A 17,675-nucleotide genomic window follows, 5' to 3' on the forward strand; every position below is an offset into this window, starting at 1 on the left:
ATATAGGAGATAAAGCACAATAAGTGTGAGAAAGAAGAGAGAGCGTTTACACCGGGCTGCCAGCTGTACCAGCGCCTTATGACAATACAGTGAACCCTCGTTTATTGCGGGGGTTACGTTCCAAAAAGAACGCGCAATAGGCGAAATCCGCGAAGTAGAAACCTTTATTTTTTTTTACAGTTATTATACAATTAAATACTCCATAAAACATTGAAGCTCACGTGCGCCGCTCTCACCGGCCTCGCAAACTTCAATTTGGCAAGCGGTTTTACGTACGTGTACATATTAATCCATAACGTTATTGACACACAGGTAGAGAAGACGCGGAGAGACTGTTTAGCCAATCAGAATGCAGAACACAATGCATGATGAAAATGAAACCGCGAAAAGTGAACCGCGTTATAGCGAGGGATCACTTTTACATACAATTAATACAATAATTGCCCCCTTGCACCAATGAGGTCCCATGAGGTAACCTTGTGAAACTACAAATCGAGGGGTCAACAAAACTGAATGTGGAGCAGGTGGAGCTCCACACATCATTAACGCTTTCCATCGGCTCCTACTGCAACTACTGCAGTTACTAGCTTTAATTTAGTCTTTATTTGAAGAGACAAAGAATAGAGACATAAAGCTAAAAACACTGTTGTTATTGCAACTATTATCATTATAACCACTTACTGCTGAAGAGTACAATCATATATTTCCACCTCTCCTTTTACTACTCCTACTTCCCACATGTACCACACATTCCCCCCACTGCTGCATAGCTCCAGGCATCATCCAGGCAACGTTAACTGTTACGTATTGGCTTGTAAAATTACAATTTGAGTTATGTTGAACTGCCAGCAACTGCGTCGCATTATTTACCAGGCCTTGGAGATCATTAACATGTACACGACTCTGCAAACAACAAGCTCTTTTGTATTTATTACTACATGACAAGGTCCCTCATCCCGGCCCCACACACCGCTCCTGGTGACAAACAGGCAATTTGGAGTTTATTGAGGCAGTATATTCTTGTAATGTAGGAAATATTGATCCTGGGGCATGTGTAAAAAAGACATGACAACATTGGACGGGAGATATTGGGTCCTATATTATGACGTATACAGGCTTTTTAAAAAGGTACACATTATAACATTCTTGGAGGGTTCAGCACCAGCTTTTCTTCATGGAGATGTTTTAGCTCTCCACAGATCTGACCTTTAACTTTACCTGGTGCTTTCATCTGCTAGTCTCCATGAGGAAAGACTTTGATGCCATACTATGGAACACTGAAGGCAAATTACCAGGTGACCACTGGAAAAAAATAGTGCTCCTTTAATTTTTGTCATTAACTTGTAATTAATATTTCACAATCAATCAATCAATCAATCAAATCAGCATTGCAGACTAGATGCAGATTAAACTGTTTTAGTTCCAACTACATATACTAGATCCTGGAAATAGTATTTTTAAAGGCAAAATAGTACTTTTACTGCCAATATAAAATACATTATTTATGAAAACCTCACAGATATTGCATTGTGATACAGACCTAAGGATAATGTCAAGTATATTCCTAGCACATTTACAACAACACCATTAACACAAAGCACAATTCATGGTAAAAACATTAAAAAGTTATGCTCTAAGCTCTGTCAAAACTATGTTAAATAAACCCATCTGTTTAAATTAGATTACAACTAAAACATGAAAGAGTATGTATGCATTTTAAAAACAACTCCAGGTATGCTTTGGTGAACAAACAACAGTATAACAACACGTTTGTAAGCTCAAACTAGCCAGTTAAGCGCCATTTTTAATATAGCACTTGATATGTTTCAAAGGAGAGGCCCCGATTAGATAAAAAACAAGCTACGCATTTGCCATTTTCTTTCATGTACAACTCTGCAGACATGTATTATTGATACATATTGCAAAAGTAAGAAATATTAGTTCAACTCTTCAACACCATCTTTGCCTCAACCTCTCCATCTCCAAAATGTTGTCTTGCTTAAGTAAACAACAACATACTGCAGTTAAGTCCACACTGTGCAGTTGTAGTGTCGGTGGGCAAGACACTTCACCCGCTTTGTCTGAGCAGATGTGTTACTCTCTGGTCACAGAAACTTGAATAATCAATATTTTAGATATTTTTGTAGCGTTTGCTTGAGTGCGTCTTCTAAAACATCAGTTCAAGTCTGTAAAAGGTTTAAAAGCTTCAGCAGAGGACTAACCAAATTATACGTATAATTTATTTAGTTAGTAGAGGTTTTGTCTGTAAAACTGATATTGGCAAAACACTGGAACAGCTTGAAATCCACGCTCTTTGTGCGAGCTAACCACACCTGGACACATGAAGGAGCCCAATTAAATGCTCCTATTTTTGTGGAGTGTCTTTTGTTGTGCTTGAATCATGTTTAGACAATAGAAATTGGGAGATGTGCAGTGCGACCGATAGTAACGCAGTCCTGGCAAGAAAAGTAAGCATGTCGAGCGCTGTTGGCTTAAAAAATCTGATCCAAAAATTGTGCTGAAAGTTTTGTTTGTTTGTTATTTGAGTTTTCTGCATTTACACTCAGCTTACGATCACCAAAGCAGTGTGGAAACGGTTAACAGTCTCATCTCACAAAGTCCTTGATTTGTTTTTCAGACCGCGTGGGGCATCCATCCATCCATCCATCTTCTGCCGCTTTATCCGGGGCCGGGTCGCGGGGGCAGCAGTCTGAGCAGGGACTCCCAGACTTCCTTCTCCCCAGACACTTCCTCTAACTCCTCCGGGGTGATCCCGAGGCGTTCCCAGGCCAGCCGAGAGACATAGTCTCTCCAGCGTGTCCTGGGTCTTCCCCGGGGCCTCTTCCCGGTGGGACATGCCTGAAACACCTCCCGAGGGAGGCGCCCAGGAGGCATCCGGAACAGATGCCCGAGCCACCTCAGCTGGCTCCTCTCGACGTGGAGGAGCAGCGGCTCTACTCCGAGCTCCCCCCGTGTGGCCGAGCTCCTCACCTTATCTCTAAGGGAGCGCCCAGCCACACGGCGGAGGAAACTCATTTCGACCGCTTGTATCCGCGATCTTGTTCTTTCGGTCACTACCCAAAGCTCATGACCATAGGTGAGGGTAGGAACGTAGACCGACCGGTAAATCGAGAGCTTTGCCTTTCGACTCAGCTCTCTCTTTACCACAACGGTCCGATGCAGCGACTGCATCACTGCAGCCGCTGCACCGATCCGCCTGTCGATCTCACGCTCCATCCTTCCCTCACTCGTGAACAAGACCCCGAGATACTTGAACTCCTCCACTTGGGGCAAGGACACCCCACCCACCTGGAGAGGGCAAGCCACCTTTTTCCGGTTGAGAACCATGGCCTCGGATTTGGAGGTGTTGACCGCGTGGGGCATTTGCACGGAAAGTTATTTCAATGTTGTTTCGGTAAATGGCACTTCTTAAAGGGCCAATATTTGCACACTTTAGACCAGGAGTTCCCAAATCATGAGACGGGACCCCCGCAGCAAGATTAAATAGATGTCTGTAATAATTTAAAGTCTGAACTATTTTATTGTTTTTTTAATAGTTTAAAACACTTTGGGAACCACTGCTTTAGCGCATTGGCTGTCAGCCTTACATCCCTAGCATCGCGCAATATTTTTTGGGTGCGGATCGCCTGCTTTGATGGATGGATGTATTTCTTACTTTAACAGAAAGAGGGCATTGCACAAAATGTAACTATACTACTCTTCATAAGGTTTGTATTGAAACAGAGCAGTGGATGTCTCAAAAACATTCTTATAAATATATTTGTTTCTATAGTATACTGTTCTTTGGGAGAAAACTGCACTGTATTTGAGTTTGTCCACACATGGGGAAATTTTGTTGTTACAACACAGTAAATACTGGGGGAAAGGACAGATAACTTATAGCAAGTTTCAAAAAAAACACTCTTAATAGAAGAACTCTTATAAACAAAACAAAAACCTCTTATTAACAAAACTCCTCTCAGATCGGAATGGAGGATAATAATAATGATAATGATGATAATGATAATGATGATGATAATGATAATGATAACAATAAAAAGATAAAGATAAAAATAAAATAATAAAATAAAGTAAACAATAATAAAGTAAAGTAAAAATAGCTAGCATAAGACTAAATAATACTAATACTAATGGTAAGTAAACACTCTTATTTACATCAGTTATATGCACCTGAATATGGCCTTAATTGCTTGTGAGTATGACAGTAATTGCACATGGGTTATATTAATCGATTATATTTTGGAGAAAATTATTAAAATCAGCCTCAAAAATATTCACAGATAATTGGCCATCAGGTGCTCTGGGTTCCAAAAGACATTAATATTTATACACTACAGCATTTACAATCAATACACACTACTACTACTGCTACTGCTGCTTCCACTACTACTATCTAGTTACGTGATACAAGATTCTTAACTCTTAATCTTACTATCAACTTGTAAGTGCTTTGGAAACTTCTTTGCGTTAACATAGCATTTTGCAATTTCTTTTTTCAATGAACATTAAACATGGAACACAGAACACAGAACACAGAACACAGAGCTCAGAACTCAGAGCTCAGAACTCAGAACTCAGAGCTCAGAACACAGAACACAGAACTCAGAGCTCAGAACACAGAACACAGAACACAGAGCTCAGAACACAGAACACAGAACACAGAACACAGAACACAGAACACAGAACTCAGAGCTCAGAACACAGAACACAGAACACAGAGCTCAGAACACAGAACACAGAACACAGAACACAGAACACAGAACACAGAACACAGAACACAGAACACAGAGCTCAGAACACAGAGCTCAGAACACAGAGCTCAGAACTCAGAACTCAGAACTCAGAACTCAGAACACAGAACTCAAACAGCATCCATTTATTGTGTCCATGGCAGGAGTATTCGGGCCCAATACATGGTTCTAAGGCAATGTAATAAACAGTCTGCAGTGCATTGTTAATTTCAGTTCAATATTTTTACAGGATAGTCCCAAAAAGTCCCTTCTGGCTGGCACAGTTTCTACAGCAGTTAGCATTTCTCCAGCAGTTAGCATTTCTCCTGCAGTTAGCATTTCACCGTAGTATACTTCCTCCTCTCTGAGTGCCCAGTAGCTTCTTCAAATTGGCCTGACTCAACGTTATGCTAATTTTGTTAGCAATATTGTCAGCGTTTTCATCTGCTCATCATGTTTGAATATACATAACGCAAAAAGAACGCTACTGTCGGCCAAACTCAATTAGCATTGTTTTGACACCAGCAAAAATACTGACGCTAAGGTGATATGGCAGGGTTAGCATCGCATCACAGAGCATACTGAATTAGCACCTTAGTTTGTTTGCTATGAAACTGTCAAAACGTTGCTATTTTAACATGCCAGGTACAGTATAAGACGTGACGTTAATTAGCTTTGGCCTAGTTTGAGCAAAAAGAGGGCAATGTGTACGTTTCAATTGCTTCAAATAGTCAGAGAGCTTCAAATTGTCTGCATTTATAGTTTCTAAATAATGAAAAGAGATAGAGAAAAAAGTTATAATAGAGATGAAATGTGATTTCTCGAGACCTTAGAGAAAGTTAGTATGGAGAAAATGTCATTGCCGCTCACTGCAAAAACTCCAAATGTTGAGATGTCATCCACATAACATCTTAACTTAATCCTCCTGATTGAGAGGTTGTTTTAAGGTCTTTTTAGTTCTCACTTTTTAAGAAGAATTGTATCTATTTCCCTCCCATGCTTCTTTAACCATTTAGTAGGTAAATAAATCATTTTATTTTATCCGTGGAGGTGGTGTGCTCACATAAGCAGTCCGGGCCTAGGTTTTTCCGTGACAAGACCCTCATGGTGCAGGTAATGGGTCCCTGGAGGTGCATGGAGGGAGAGGGAATGTTTGGCAAAGCATTTCAACCTTTGGCAATTGAACTAGCAACCCTGGCGTTACGATCTTGCCATCATCTCACATCGCTTGCAGCAACAGAAGACTGTGAAGCACTTGTCATGGTTACGTGAGGTTATAGTCACAATGCAGGCGGCTTGTTATCTGCTCACGTGACAGTGTTATATTGCCATGGTGTCTTTGATGCTCCTATATCATGCAGAGTTGTGAATTTTTAAAATATCCCCAAAATATTAGGGACATTTTGTGTATGAATTTCATGTTTTGTGTGTCAAATCATTACTATAACTGTGAAGCAGTTGTGAAATGGACAAAATAGCAGCGTGGGTATATTCAGCAAGACAGATGTTTATTAGTAAAGGCAATGTAACTACACGCACAACCATATCAAAATCACAATTTGAATTGCAATTATGTTGTTGTTGTTGGTGTTACTTTTAATGCAAATTGGCAGCCAACGGAAAATGTGCATTTACCTCCACCTACTGTAGTTGTACGTCTTCTGTCGTTGTACGTCTTCAAAATATGTGTTTTACGATATACCGTAAAAAAAAAAAAAAAAAAAAGGAGAGAGAGAGAAAGAGCTGAATTGCAATTAGAAAATGCATTTGGCAATTATCTGCCATTAATTATAAGGGAGTGTCTACAGAGCCGCGGCGCGCGGCCGAAACTGCGAGGCTATTTTGTGCCGCGGCTCCTGAAACTGCTGGGCTATTTGACCGCGCCGGGTTAGGGTTAGGGTCAGGTTTAGGGTTAAGGTTAGGGTTCGGGTTCCAACAACATGTCTTGCCCCCAATCAATTGCCACTTTTGCAATTGTTTATACGTTTGACACCTTAGCCTTTCACATTTCTAAGGTTAAATCATTTGCATTTATGGAAAACAAGTGGATTTTTTTGTGTTTTTAGGTGAGACTTTGACACGCTGAGGACTGGGGCAAGTTGATTAAGTTACCAAAAAACTAAAATGTTTTATCAATAAGAATCAGCAAGTTAATGTAATGTAGTGCCTTCAAATTAACATAAAGCTACAAAAATTCATGCCCTGTACCTTTACTGCAGACATTTCCCCACAGCGACAAATGGCTCCATTTGTGGTGCAAGATGAGCGAGACGGCATGGTAAATATGTATGTTTTGGACAGTGAATGGCGTCTTGGTGGAGCAGAGGTGCATGGAGGAGAAGCTAGGCTAGGTGTGTGGAATGTAAACGAAGGCACTGCAGCACACGGGGCCCGCTGGGACACACCTAACCCTGACTGCTCATGCTCTCACTGTCCATACCTCAACCTGCTCCAAACACCTGGACACCCGCAATTCATCACTGCAAGCATCACAATGTGCAAAGATATCATACTATGCTGATAACAATTAGGGAGTCAAATAAAAGCATTTCAAAACAAAACGATAAGATAGTGGTGGGAGTCTGCTTTGCCTGAAATGTTCCACAGTGTAGCATTATCCCATCTTCATAGAGAAAAGCAGGCATTGCGGGTCAGATCTGATTCATTTTAGTCGTATAAACACTTGTAACTGAATAAAAGCAAGATAAATGACAAACCTTGTAATGTGTCCAATTTCAATTCAACTGAAAGCAAAAATTGTGTGCGAGGAGAAAGATCATGGGTTCGATTCCCGGGTCAGACCAACATCACATGATCTCTCTGGGTGGAGTCTGCATGTCCTCCCCGTGTTACCGTGGGTTCTCTCCGGGTTCTCCGGGTTCCTCCCACCGTCCAAAGACATGTGTTTTCCCCTCATGAATGAATATGAGAGTGGATGTTTGTCTGTGTCTATGTCTCTGTGTTAACCCTGTGACGACCTGGCTCCTGTCCAGGATGTGCCCCGCCTAAGGCCCAAAGTCACTGGGACAGGCTCCAGTCACCCACGACCCCTATCGAGAACAAGCGGTAGAAAAATGAATGAACAAAAACTGTTATCGCTTATGCTGTTTTAAAGTCCATATACTTTCTTCAGACTAGATAATTTGAGCACTTATATTGCAGCCACAACAAAGCATTATGTTTACCATAGCCATGCAGCTGATTTGTTATTTAAAAATGCTTCAACAAAATGTTAAAATCTATTTCTGTGAAAAAGTAAGAAGAAAAAATGTGTATACAGGTGGTCTTTTGTGGAAAACCGCAACGTTCTTCTATTCATTCCATTTTTAAAGGTGTTGGTTTTGGAGTTTGAACAAGCAAACCAGGGAAAATGGCAGCGCTAAATTGTATTTACGTGGCACATTTGCTGCAGTCTGTGGTAAATGGGAGTAAACTGCTTACATTCTGATAGAAATGTCAAGATTAACGTTTTTTTCAATTACTGTCAATATTTATGTTTTTATTTAAAAAGATATGGTAGGTTAATTGTGGGGTTTCAGAACCTACGGTGTGCCACAGAAATATCACTTGAGGTGAAACATGAGTCACGCTTGTGTGTATGATTATTGGAGCCCAGCGTGTAAACTCACCGCTAAACTGAAAGGCTAAAGAAGGCAGAAAGAACGGCACTTGCAGAGTTGTAGCCACCAACCAAATCGAATCTGCAGTGTGGGAAGCAGCAGCCACGTGAGGATCAGGAGGGAAAACAAAGTGCTTTCCAATTAGTTTGTGATGTGCACGCAAAGAAATGGGTGACTAATAATTATTATTGTATTATTAATGGGGACTATTTCACTTATTGGGACATGCACGTTTCAAAACACTGCCAGTAGTAATTTGACATCATGAACATCACTTTGAATAAATTACTAAGTTATAAGTTAAATCAACCATTGTTTTGAAGAGAGTAAAAATAATTGATCCCATTATGTTGTTTATTATGTTTTGTTGCTAAGGTCTGTAAATGCATGTTTTCAGTACAGTCTAGTGGTTCTAAATTATAAAACACAGCGAATATTTGCAAGCTGAAGCATTAAAAAATACAATGTCAATGTTTCCTCATTTTCTGTGAAATCGTGAAAATGTAGAAAGAGTTCAGTTGTTGTCATCGGGACTCTCATCCAAGAGTCACTCTCAATCTCAATGTTTTCTAACAGCCCTGTAATGTAACAAAGAAGAGCAGTCTCAAGTGAATCCAAAAACTCCCTTTAGCAGGAGGTACCGCCCGGTGGGCAGGGCTTACAGAGTAGGATCCTGAGTTCCCAGACTCGATTTGCAGATTGAAAATGACTCTTGGATGAGAGTCGAAACATTTTGGTTTTCCAACGATTCCAAATGATACAACTGAATTTCTACAATGGAACACTCCTGGACGAATGAGGGATTACATTGAATCATGAATATGTTAAAATCACAGGATTTCCCTTCACAATAACCGTAACTACAATAGTAAGTATAAACTAAACTCAATATATGCCCTTTGGTAAATTTGAGATGATAAGCGGAGGAATTTAAACATGATCAATTCAGAACTTGACGAGTTGTTGGGTTATGGGTTACGTTTTAAGGGTCTCTAATTATCTATATTAAAAAAAAATGTTTATATCTTGCAGGTCATAACAATGTTAATAAATATCTTTAATTCTTCCGGAAAAACATAATCTCCAAAAATGTGATTAAAACAAAATAAAAGTTGCGTCTATCAAAATGAAAACATAACACCTTGGACTAAAATAATGCAAACTAAAATTCCAGGCAAAGCAATACCATCTCCATGGACACAAGCAGGTGGCAGGCACTGTACCAGATCATTTACAGAGTGCATCTTTAAATCAAACTTTAATGAAATTAAAACAAATTGAAACATGCCATACAGACATTGTGTTAGCTAATATTACAATAGCACTCCATCAGATCTAGCAGCCATTTGAAAGCTATTCTTGCCCATATTTTTCAGCCGGAGGTAAAGTTCGATGCTTTAATCAAATTTCTCGACAAATGATCCGATTACCACACCGCTGATTAACTGCTTCCTCAACACTTTGTGCACCGCATGCTTTGCTAGCTCTTCTTTATCCTCCCTCTCCCGCAGCCCGATGTCCGAACACCAACGTTAGCTTATGTGTCATTGGCTTGATGCATAGTGCTTTGCTTGTGCATTGCCGCGGAAACGGGTCATGATGGTTGATTCACCCATTAGGCCAAATTAGAGACATCCTTCCACAATCATCGAGAACCCTCCGGCAATGCCACGCAGTCACAACTATTACGCAAAAACGCGAAAACCAATTCTCTTCTTCAAATAACATTAGACGCCAACCCTGCTGTTGCCTGGGGGATTATAAATATCTAAAGTGTATCCCCCCAATTTGAAAAATGAGTGTAGAATGAGGGGACGTGTTAAGAAAATGCTACATCAATGTCAATGGACTTTTTTCCTAGTTGGCCAGAGGGCAAAGCTAATGGTCTCGACAAGCCACAAGATGAAAGCCAGTGGTGAGAGACAGAGGGCAGAGTGGAGGAGGCCATTACCAAACAAAAACAAGTGCTAGAAAAGAAAAGAAACAAGTTGTGATTACAAACAGTCTTGTGTAGAAAAAGGCAGTATTCTGATGTTTATGTGAATTTTTAGTGTTGGGTTTGGAGCTGAGACAAGCAAACCAGGGATAATGGCGACGTTAAATTGATTCATGCGGAACAGTTTCGGGGCTGTCAGTGGTAAATGGGAGTAAATAGTTTGCTTTATGGCAACAATGACGAATGATGAAGAGATGTTTTGAATCAAATATATTAGGTACAGATTTTGATACATACAATGCAATGAATATTAATATATTGAAAAAATGTAAAGATGCACTGTGTAACTTGTCTGGAAAAGGGTGAAGGTTTGCTACCTCATGGCATTGTTCTGCCCAGCTTGCTCCAGAATAGTCCGTTTGACTGATCTCTTTCCATGAAGACTAGAAGGTGGTACACCACCAATGCATTATTTTCACAAAAAACATGTGTAATTCAATAAATGCAAGATAATTAAGTTTAATGGCATGCTGTGGAACATTCCATGCAACGCTATAAAATCACTGCGTGACACGCAGGTAATAGACGTCCTAACAGAAAAGGTACATAATGCACCTTTAATTGTATTTGAATAACACAGTTAAGCCAAGCTTGTCATTTTGCACATTGTTGCACAACCACAGTCAAGTTTTGGCTTTACTGTTGGTGGCAGAGCCCCTTCAGTTCATGTCACAAATTAGATTCCTAAGCAGTGGAAGATCTTTCTGTGTGGAGTGTTCATGTTCTCCTTTAAGTACTCTAGCCTCCTCCACTTCTAAACACATGCAAAATCTGCAACTCCTTCAGCTATGACTGATCAAGATCCTGGAGACTGATCCTGATTTTTAATGTTGAAATTGGTTAGCTGCATAGTGGATGGACCTGATGACATCATGTAGTAACCTTGTGCTGCGAGCTGGACAACCGCAAGGTTTGAATTTACAAACTCATATGAATCCATCTTGTACGGCTCCCAGCTTATCTGTTTGAGTCCACAAAACCTTTGGTGCAAAACAGTAAGTGCACATGCAAGGACCCTAGGACTCGAACCTGGAACCTTCTGGCTGTGTGGCAAGTGTGCTAGCCTCTTCATCTTGACTATTTCCAGCAGACTGCAGCTTTCAGTGCTCAGCCACAGTGTCAGTGATATCCTGTCAAACGGACTTAAATCATGCTGGATCAATTTAACCAAGAACTAGCTCCAAATCCTCTTGCTCCAGCCTGAACCAGCGTTTGGACCACAGGCATGCCGCCCGAGTGTCAGATCTTAATGGCAGGTCGTGCTGCTCAAATGGCAGTGGGTTGATAAACAAGTAGTCTGCGTGTGGTCCACTTGGTCCCAAAAAACAGCACTTTGTCCCAGGGGAAATCGAAATACAACCCATTTCCCCAAGCACCGAAATAACCAGCACAGCACACCGACCAGAGCGCTCCTTTGTTTTCATACGTGGTGCCTTTCTTTCCAATGCCAACAACCGTTTCCTAGCAACACAATATTACGCCTACAGAGAACTGGAGATTATTATTTCATTCTAAGTTTCACATTTCTGAAGAGGCAAGGAAAAAACATAGCTTTGTGATTTCAAGTTTACAAATCCCACTGGTGTAGAAAAAGAGGGGGGGAAAGCAACACAATGCTCTTCACGGATACAAGCACCCCGATGCATCTGAAGAACGGCATCGTGGGTATTTTTAGGGCAGCTGTTCAAATCCAAAGAGTATAATTGGGAGATGCAGCTCACACCAGCCAAGTGGATGATACAATTAGCATAGATGGGTTGAAAGAGCTGCATTCACACTATTGTGTTCAGACAGAGATAATATCCTTCACATTTTGAGAGCTGCTTTATAAAACAAGACACATGCAACAGATTATTATTAATTCTGTCATAGTATTGTGATTCTATTCTGGGATCAGTAGTGGTTGGCGATATTGACAAAAACTATTTGATTTGTTTTTGGATGATATTCAGGTAATATCATAGAATCAGAGATATTCTAAAACATCCATGTCATTTTCATGGCTGGAGGTTAAAGTATTGCACAAAAATGGAGGTGGTAGTTAAACAAAAAGTGTAAAAAAAAATTTTTGCAGTCCATATTCTATATTGCATATCTCCAAAACAATTGTACTGTTATACATTTTTGAAACATCTTCCAACTCTAGCTTCCATTTTTTGTCACCAAAGTGGAGTTTAATTTAAAAAAAAAATTAAAGAATAGTGGTGAATCGAAACCTTGGTCCTGAATTGAGAACCAAACCAAATCGTCATATTCCTTAATTGTTACATCCCTATTAGCACTTATAGCTACAACGTTTCACTGTTAATCCCAAATTACTCTTGAACGCCTCGTTTACATTATTCAGTTCTTGACAAGAGTGGTTTGAGGGGGAGAAGTGAAACAAAAATCTGATCAAGCGCATACTCGAAGTTACAAGGAGATGGATTCGTTTAATGTCATAATGCTGAACAGTCCAAGCAAAGAAGCAAAGAATTAACCGTGGAGCACCATGGAGACAATAAACTGGCGAACCTCCTCCAGAAGTTCCATAGTGCACTTTTAATTTCAATGATAACATGTCACACTAAAAAACCCTCAATTGTCTGTGTCAATTTGGATTCTTGAAATATTCTTATCAGTTTCAAAAGGAGCTTTTCAGTCGTTTTCTACTTTGCTTGACACATTTTATTTTATATGCCATCAATGCAAACTTTACTCCGTCTCAGACAATTCCCTCCTCCACAATGCACTCTGTAAGCACTGTAAGCCTGTGTGTAGAGTCTGGAGGCTGAGAAATGCTCCCTCTGTAATATATCTGTTTATTCAGTCTGGACCACAAAGGCCCTCTGTGCTGCTACTGTCACTGTGGAGCTAATGTATCCTTTCCACTTCCCATTAGCGTAAGCAGCCTCGCTAACTCATTTGTGGAAATATTTCTTACAAATCAAAGCTTGCATTCACACACACGTCTTTTCACTGCACCAAGCTTTAATGTGTTTGCTTCAGCTGTAAAGACACTATTCACAAGAATGACAGCCTGGCGTGAATGGGGCCTTCGCAATCCCGTTACTCACATGACATAATTGCGAGTTATAAAGGCGATAATAATGGGGTTCGTGTGTTCAGAGCTTAAGAATGTTGTGACACGGAGCGGTAAGGAAGAGCAAATAAACATGAATGACTTATTAACTAATGCAAGATAAGTCATGGAGCGTGGGAACACAACAGTTACACTAACGGTTTCATATCCTGGAGATTTGATGTATCTACAAGAATGAGCGAGTTTGTCCGGATGATTATTAAACGTGCTTGTGAGTAATGATGAGATGAAGAAGAGTCGGTGTAATCACTCATTTGTCCAGGAGTGATCCATCATCGAAAACTTTTCAAACCTGGACAACATTTTGGAAATGGACTGATTTGATCAATTGAAATCTAAAAGAGAAGGTTATTATTTCCAACCAATTTCCTGTTTTTTTTTTCTGTCGCTGCCAGTCCATTATACCTTTCCCTTTTAAAAAAACGCATCATTTCCCATTCATTTTTCCCACAGACTTTTAAGAGTGTAAAGGATGGCAGAGGTTCACCCATTCACGCACACACATATTCATAAAGCAGACACTGGGAGCGAGTCAGGTGGGTTTCTTGAAAAACCTAAAATTTGGAAAAATGTCTTCTTAACTTTGCAATTTGTAAAGTTTTGGTGAGTACTGTTGAGCTTAAAGTAAATATATCTCAAAAATCTTGCCCCATTCTTCTGCCATTTTAGCAAATTGTGGAAACACATGTAATTTAGCAGCATAATATACAACATTACATTTTTCTGCATAGTACAGTTTTATTTTTTAATTTTGTATGTGTCAAGGTAGACATTTTATTACAATAGAATGTATTGTAATAATTCCAGATATACATAATATTAGATCTTTGGCTTTCTAACACAGTTTATATATATATATTGCAGTTCAAAACCAAATTGGCACTATTGTATTATCTTTTTAGTCTCAAATCTTAACATCTTAGTCAGTTAAACTCACTGTACCCTGCACTGTGCTAACAACAGAAGAATCCTCCCTTCTCCCTCACCATTTGAGAAAATCAATGGCATTTTAGCGCACACAGCAGTCTGCCCCAAAACACCAGTAGCATGCATTTATTACGAGGCTAAAACATCATTTGTGTATTGAGTTCGACTAATCTAGCTTGTATCTGCTAAGTGTCCAAATGTGCCACTAGTTTCTCGCAAATATTTATCCATATCTACTCTTGACTCAATTAAACAAGAGTTACCGACTGCTAAATAGCTTCGGATGCTAAATGGTGATTACGGTAACCCCAGGCTGAATAATGAACCTGTTATCATGCTTAGCTTCCTGGAACACATTACAGTGTTATGGGCCTGCTAACACAAGGCTAAGCCAGTGTTGTTCTAAAGCGTTGAAGGAGAATGCTTAGATTAAGTGAAGAATCAATAACTAGAAAGGGTTGCATTTTAATGAGAAATATCCAAACTGATAGTATACAAATGTTAAAGGTACAATGCTTACACATTACGGCATTAAACGGATCTATCTAGCATTTAGTCAATTACAGGTGTTTATGTGAGTAGCATATATATATATATATATTTCAATACTAAGCAATACGCTCTATCAATTCCACAATTATAAGAAAAATGCCTCTCTTTTTGGTCAATACAATGATGTAGAAAGTCCTTTTCTTCATGTTACTCTGTGGTTTTATACGAGTTCTGATAAGCTCAAAATAACTCAGAAAATTTCACATTTTTAGCATCGATACTAGTGAAAAACTTTTGACAACCTAAACCGAGTTTAAAGTACTATTCCAGGCAACACAACAATATCTCCAGGGAGACAAGTACTGTATTTTCCGCAATATAAGGCGCACGTAAAAGTCTTTAACGTCCTCAAAAGCCGTCCGTGCGCTTAATAGTCCGGTGCGCTTAATATATGGTTTATTTCTGGTTGTGGTAAATGACCGCGAAGATATTTTGTGTGGTACACGGTGTATAAAGAAGATTTGCACGCGACGCTCTGTCAAAATGTAAAAAAAAAATTCAGTCAGGCACAACGCAGACACCTACCGGTACATAAAGGACCCCAAGAAACTTGACCCAAGATGGCTCCTGCCAAGAGACCATTGGATCTGTTAAATTGTCGCAAGAAATGCGCTTATGGGCTAAATTATCAGTCAACTTTGGTCAGAGGCCGGAATCATCACTGAACCTGGATCCGAGATGCGGGATCACACTGGCACAGAGCACTATCGGCGCGTTGGCTGCTTTTACTATTTGCACCCCAGCAGACATTAAACCGGGACACACGGGACAAAGTCTGTGCAAAACCAGGCCAAAGGATTTGAGGACGAGGAATGAACTGAAAAAGTGAGTGTATTGTGTTGTATTTTACGTGTTGCAACTCAACGAGGCTGGGAGTTGTTGTGAATATGCTAACGTGTCTGTTAGCGATAGCAGAGTGTGTTTTGATGTTGAACAATGTTGATCTGAATGAGTTGAACGCGTTTAATAAAGCTCAACTGACTCTGACTTATCCGTCTGTTTTGTTAATCTAATGCGCTTTACAGTCCGGTGCGCTTTATGTATGGACTAGTACACATGGTACACAGATAGCTGATGGTGCGCTTAATAATCCGGTGCGCTTTTTTGTGCGCAAAATACGGTATGTGGTGGATCCATTCCAGGAAAGCTCCAAAGGTCACCTTTACTCTTTGATCAATTTGTGTAGAGATTAACTTGCTACATTGATCTCGTCATGTTTGGTCTCATGTTTACGATCATGCCCGTTTGGTTGAATCATTTATGACAAAAAAAATCAGTTTAGAAACTATTTTGCTCTTCCACATTCATCCATCTCCTTCTGTTTATAACTATATTCTTTCTCTCCATTGCATTGCTAACCTAAAACCTTCTGGGACATTCACAGGATTATAAAAACACAAACGCATCCATTTTCCTTAATACTTACAAAAATAACTGTGGCGTTCTTGTCTTCAGGAAAGTCCTCATGTAACATGCATTTCCAAAACGAATGGCTTTAGTCCACACTTGATGCCTCCTCGTGAAACAACTTGGAATGTCACGCAATCTGAAAAACAAAACAAAGGAATATTCTTAGAGGAAGCGCGCGTTGTGGTTTTGGTAATCAGACACGATTATGGATCAGTAGAAGACAGGATTCTGGCGGGTGAATCTTGGAATGCCATGAGTCGACTCCATTTGCATATTTTGGGATATTTCTCTTTTTAGTGCTTCAAAACAAATATATATTCTTCATTTGACGTTTGACAAATCACCTATTTTATTACTCAAGTCATTTAATTTCAAAGTAAGAATAGGTTTTGGTTAAATTTCCTTGGTAAACCGAAAGTTTAGCTCAAGATCGAGTTTTTCTCATGAATTTGAATGTTCGCTGTTGATGCCTGAATACCTTCGATCACTGTTTCTGTGTCCTTGGGCAATACATTTCACTGCATGTTCCCGTATGACAAACATCACCCACACGTTGGCTGTACTGAGCTGAAAAAATGTGACAGGAACTGAAGTTGCACATTTCAAGCTAGCACAAAGCAGTAGATTGACAGTTGGGAAATCTTTGTAGTGGTAGCAATTAGGTAGCAGTTCTGCAAACGCAAACTCAGAACCAAGTATGATTGCATTTTTCTCACAAGCAAAAATTAATTGACTTGACAATATAGAGTAATTATCCTCGGGACACAGTGGGAAGCAATATCTTTTAATTGGTAAAGCCTTCTAATACATCAGCAACATTTTATACGTTTGTTTCACATTTACACAATTAGGCTAAAAACAATAGCTGTACAACTCAAAGTATAACGTCATCTTCGTTTACTCTAAACATTTTGTGTGGTAAAAGGTTCATTTTAAGTTTGGCAAAGATTTTTTGAGGAAAACACTGAGGTAAGGTGGGCCACCCATTAAGTCTCTTTTATTGACATATGACAATATAAATGATCAAAATATAAAGCATCAAAAAAGGTAAATTGGAATATTAATAACCCTAATTTTGAAAGGACGAAATGTGGTTGCGAAGTCATTTTGCAAACCCAATCAACAGTTTCAGTAAAATGTCTTTCCCAAAATATAACAATCTGTAAGAACATTTGTACAATAAAAAGTTGAATCGGGCGCTGCAGGTTTGATCCACCACTGCCTCCACAATGGCAAGAAAATTATGGAAAATTATACTTTTCACAATTATGTGTCTAAGGTATCAGAGTTTATTATACACGTCAATTAAAATATATTTGTTGATGCTTTATGTGAAT

General features: G+C 39.5%; 1 protein-coding gene across 1 annotated transcript in view; it reads right to left on the reverse strand.

The window, feature by feature from the left end:
* Positions 1–17,675, reverse strand: part of fut8b (fucosyltransferase 8b (alpha (1,6) fucosyltransferase)) — a 199,929-nt gene that overhangs the window by 125,422 nt on the left and 56,832 nt on the right. The window contains exon 2 of the mRNA XM_072446193.1: positions 16,355–16,474. The gene's annotated coding sequence lies outside the window, so the exon portion shown is untranslated. The remainder of the gene's footprint in view (positions 1–16,354; positions 16,475–17,675) is intronic.

The sequence above is a fragment of the Eucyclogobius newberryi genome, unplaced genomic scaffold, assembly GCF_026437365.1.
Source record: "Eucyclogobius newberryi isolate DKJ021-1_F unplaced genomic scaffold, fEucNew1.0.hap1 SCAF_1, whole genome shotgun sequence".
NCBI classification, from domain to species: domain Eukaryota; kingdom Metazoa; phylum Chordata; class Actinopteri; order Gobiiformes; family Gobiidae; genus Eucyclogobius; species Eucyclogobius newberryi.